The sequence below is a fragment of the Megascapheus bottae genome, chromosome 12 (genome assembly GCF_031878675.1).
Source record: "Megascapheus bottae isolate mThoBot1 chromosome 12, mThoBot2.hap1, whole genome shotgun sequence".
Classification (NCBI taxonomy): domain Eukaryota; kingdom Metazoa; phylum Chordata; class Mammalia; order Rodentia; family Geomyidae; genus Megascapheus; species Megascapheus bottae.
The window spans coordinates 57,833,636-57,838,515 of record NC_143520.1 but is presented as its reverse complement, the minus strand read 5'-3'; positions in this window follow the sequence as shown (position 1 = coordinate 57,838,515).

The window sequence follows — 4,880 nt, the reverse complement described above, 5'->3', positions numbered from 1 at the left end:
GAGTTTACTCCTCAGTTCTGCAATAAATAAATAAATAAATATTTCCAAATTTATTTTATTAACAAAAAATGTTACCATGATAACAAAACTCTACAAATGTAACACAAGAGAAAACAAAACTCCCCATGAATACTGATGCAAAAGTGCTTAACATACATATTAGTAAATAAAACTCAGTAAAACCAATAAACAATTATGCACCAAGTGAGTGGGATTTCAAGAAAGCAAAGCTAATCTAATATTCAAAAATCAAAGTAACCCACCCAAAGATATGAAAAGAATATATATCACATAGTCATGTCAATTAGCACAGAAAAGGCATTTGATAACAATAATACTTGGGTAAAAGAAAAGCAGAAACAGATCGGAACTTCCTTGGCTTGATAAAGAATATTTATAAAGAACCTATGGGGAACATTTTACTTACTAGTGAAGGACAGGACAAGTTTCCACTAAACCAAAAAAGCAAGGAAAGGATGTACAATCTTCCACTCTTGATTCACCATAGCATTGAAAGTTGTACCCTGTGTTAAGAAGAAGAAATAAATAGTGCCTAGATCAGAAAGGAAAAAATTTAAAAAAATCTAATTGTCGATAATATGAATTTCTAATAGAAAGCCCAAGAAATCTATAAAGAAACATCCCAGCTCAATCCTCCTGCAAGATACAGGTTGATCACACCATATATATATATATATATATATATATATATATATATATATATAGCCAGTCCTGGGCTTGAGCTCAGGGCCTGAGCACTGTCCTTGGACTTTCTCAAGGCTAGAGCTCTACCACTTGAACCCCAGCACTATTTCCGGCTTTTTTCTATGTATGTGGTACTGAGGAATCGAACCCAGGTCTTCGTTCATGCTAGGCAAGCACTCTACCACTAGGCCAAACTCCCGGCCCCTCAATATATTTGTATTCAACAGTGATGAAGACAGTGATGACAGTGATATGAATTGAAAGTACAATGGATTTAAAAGCTGTCAAATACCCACAAACAAATCTAACAAACTTATGAATGTTATATATGAAAACTGCTCAACACTGATGAAAGAAATAACAAACAGTCCTATAATGGATCAGAGGATTTAGCATAGTAAAAATCTCAGTTGCTCAAAGTTGATATACAAGTTTAACACAATTCCTATGAAAATATCAGCAAGATTTATTAGTGAATGCAGACAAGACTAGTATAAATATTGTACAGACAAGGAAACAGAATAATCAAAAGCAACTCTGAGAACAAAGAAAAAAATGCAAGAGGGTTCTGTAAGAATCAATATACAGATATTCTTCAATTTACAGGGTACTTCCCAATTCACTGTAAATTGGAAATAGCCTAAGTTAGAAAGCATGTATTGATTGCATCAAAGCTTAACCTCATCTAAAATGTTCTCCTAACATGGAAATTAGCCTACAGTTAAGTAAAATTGTCTGACAAAACCCAATTTGAAAGCTGGGTACCCGTGGCTCATGCCACAATCCTTGCTACTCAGGAGACTGAGGATCACAGTTCAAAGACAGCCCAGGCAGAAAAGTTCATGAGACTCTTTCTTATCTCCAACTAACTAGCAAAAAAAAAAAAAAAAAAACCACAACCAACAGTGGAGAAAACAGTAGAGAGCTAGCCTTGAGTCAAAAAAAAAACACAAAAAAAGTCTAAAAAACAGTGCTCAGGCCCTAAGTTCAAGCCCCAGTACGAGCATACACCTATAAAAAAAATTTTATACTGACGTGTTCCATGTTGGCTATTTTTTAAATTTTTTATATAGTTCTATTGTAATTAATAGAAGGGTTACATTATATTCACCAGATAAAAGGTGCATTACTTCAAAGTGATACCCTTTCTCATGTCTTTGTCCCCATTTCCCTCCTCCCACCCTCATCTTGTTTTCTCCCCTTCCCTATCCTATTTCAAATAACCAAATAAGCATATATGCAATATATCAGATAACAAGGTAAAATACTGTAACAATATGAGATAACCAAGGGACAGCAAAAGAGATGAGAAATACCATAGTACATTAAGGACTACAATCACTCATTATGTGGCTTTTGTTACTATATTCTGAGGTCCTTTCATTTAGCGTCATCCTATATGGCCTTAGGTATCTAGGTTTTCCTCTATTGTAAATGTCTGGTAGGAGAGCCCAAGGTTTCTACTGATTATGACAAATGAGGGAAACTATTGAGCCTATCTGTATTCCTTTGAGTCTGGCTTACTGCACTTAATAAGATTTTTTCTAAGTCTTTCCATTTCCTTACAAATGGGGCGATGTCATTCTTTCTGACAGCAGCATAGAATTTCATTGTGTATAAATATCACATCTTGTTGATCCACTCATCAACTGAGGGACATCTAGGTTGGTTCCATATCTTTGCTATGGTAAATAGTGCTGCAGTGAGCATTGTTGTGCTGGTGGATTTAGTATGTCCTTGTTTCTGGATGATTGGGTAAATGCCAAGTAGTGGAATTGCTGGGTCATAGGGGAGCTCTATGTTTAGTCTTTTGAGGAACCACCATACTGCTTTCCATAGTGGTTGAACGAATTTACACTCCCACTAACAGTTTAGTAGCTATCCCTCCTGGCCACATCCTCTCCAGCATTTGCTGTTATTAGATTTCTTGATCCTGGCCATTCTAACTGGAGTGAGGTGGAATCTTAGAGTTGTTTTGATTTGCATTTCTTTTATGGCCAGAGATGTCGAGCATTTCTTCATGTGTCTATAGGCCATTCTTATTTCTTCTTCAGAGAAAACTCTCTTTAAGTCTTTGGCCCATCTTTTAATGGGATGATTGTTTCTTTGGAGATTAGTTTTTGAGTGATTCAATTGTTTTAGCTGTTAATGTATTTTAGATATGAGGCCTTTGTCTGTTGTATTAGTGAAGATCTTCTCCCACTCTGTAGGCTTTCTAGTTAGTTTGCTAGCTATGTCCTTTGCCATACAGAAGCTCTGCAGTTTAATGCAGTTTATGACATAAATTTTAAGAGACATTTGAACATTTAATCCTGAAGAAGAAAGTAACATCCAATATAGAATTTATAAAGGGTATTTATGTGATATTTGGCAACTTCCTTCCTATACAAAATTGACAGAGCTGAGACATCAGCTGGGTATAATTTTTCATCAAATTAACAATCATTGTTTTCTCTATGTATCTATCTGTGTATCTATCTTTGTAAGTAAGCATGTATTATGCATGTATCTCTGTATCTCTGTATATATGTATGTATCTGTCTCTCTATCTAAATATCTGTCTGTCTGTCTATAGAACCTAGGAATTGCCACAATCTGTAAGTGAAAAAAATTTAAAGGTCCTATTTTAAAATAGGAAGGATTTGATTAATTGCAATCAATTTGAGTAGAGTTTAGAGAGATGTTCTCCTACTCTGTTCATACTTTCTGAACCCAGGTAGATTCTCCATTTATCCCTTGCAGCTGATTTCAAACCCTGTGGTTGTGATTTTGGACAACAGTGCAGGTAGAAGTGGAGTGCAATACTTGGAGCCTGGTTATAAAACTCCTGCCTACTCTCCAATTCTTTGTTTCCACCCATGGTGATGGAGGAAGTCAAATATTGACCATGCAAGCATCACAAACTAGATGGAGCTGAGATCACTGAATCACTGTTAGAGGAACTCTCTCCAGGAAAGTCAAAGATCTCTGAAGGATCATGAATATGGCTCACATGCTAAGCCATTGAGTTTTAAGAAGTATGTTAATGTGCTAAGCCACTGAATTTTAATTTTAGACTTTCCCTTCAATACATCACAACAACAGAGCATTAAATGTGACTAAGGTATCAGAAAGTTTTCTTACTAAGGTGACACTTGAGCATTTCTATAGAAAACAAAGGCAGACAGAAAGGGTATGCTATGCAGAGAGGGAGGCATGTAGTACATGCAAGAGTGAGCTAGCTTGACAATGATATTTGGGAGAATGCATATTGGCTATTTTTTTTTTTGCCAGTCCTGGGCTTGAGCTCAGGGCCTGAGCACTGTCCTTGGACTTTATCAAGGCTAGAGCTCTACCACTTGAGCAGCAGCACCACTTCCGGCTTTTTGTATGTATGTGGTACCGAGGAATTGAACCCGGGTCTTCATTCATGCTAGGCAAGCACTTTAACCACTAGGCCAAACTCCCGGCCCTATATTGGCTATTTTTAAAGGTATTTTATTAGCATACATTAATTGTACAAGAGAGTTTTTCAGTCATTTCCATACATACAAACACACACTCAAACACATATACACACACTCACACACACAATACTCATCAAACTTACCCCCTGCACTCTCTCCCTCATTCTTCCTCCTCCTCTTCTCCAAACAATTTCAGCAGGTATCATTTCCTGTGTTCATATACACATAATTTACTTTTACCTTATTCACTCGCTCTCTCCATCAGCCCTCCTACTTTCCAAATACAAGAACCCCAGCCCAGCCTGTTTTATTTTCTGCAACTCAGTTTTTTTTTTCAGTATATATTAGTTGTGTAAAATTGTTTCACTATGGCAAACCATGTGTGCACCATATGAAATTTAGTCAGGTTATCTTCATCTTTTCCTCTCCCTTTCCTGGTCTTCTGATTCCCAATGTTCTATAGCTTTCAAAGAATTCCCATATGTTATCTTCATACATAGCTAAGTGTGCAGAGTTGTCATTTGCAGAGAAGTAGATGGAGCTGGAAACCACCATATTAAGTAAGCAAGGCCCAGAAGGTCAAAAGACATATGCGGGCTGGGAGTTTGGCCTAGTGGTAAGAGTGTTTGCCCAGCATGCACGAAGACCTGGGTTCAATTCCTCGGTACCACATACATAGAAAAAAGCCGGAAGTGGTGCTGAGGCTAAAGTAGTAGAGCTCTAGCCTTG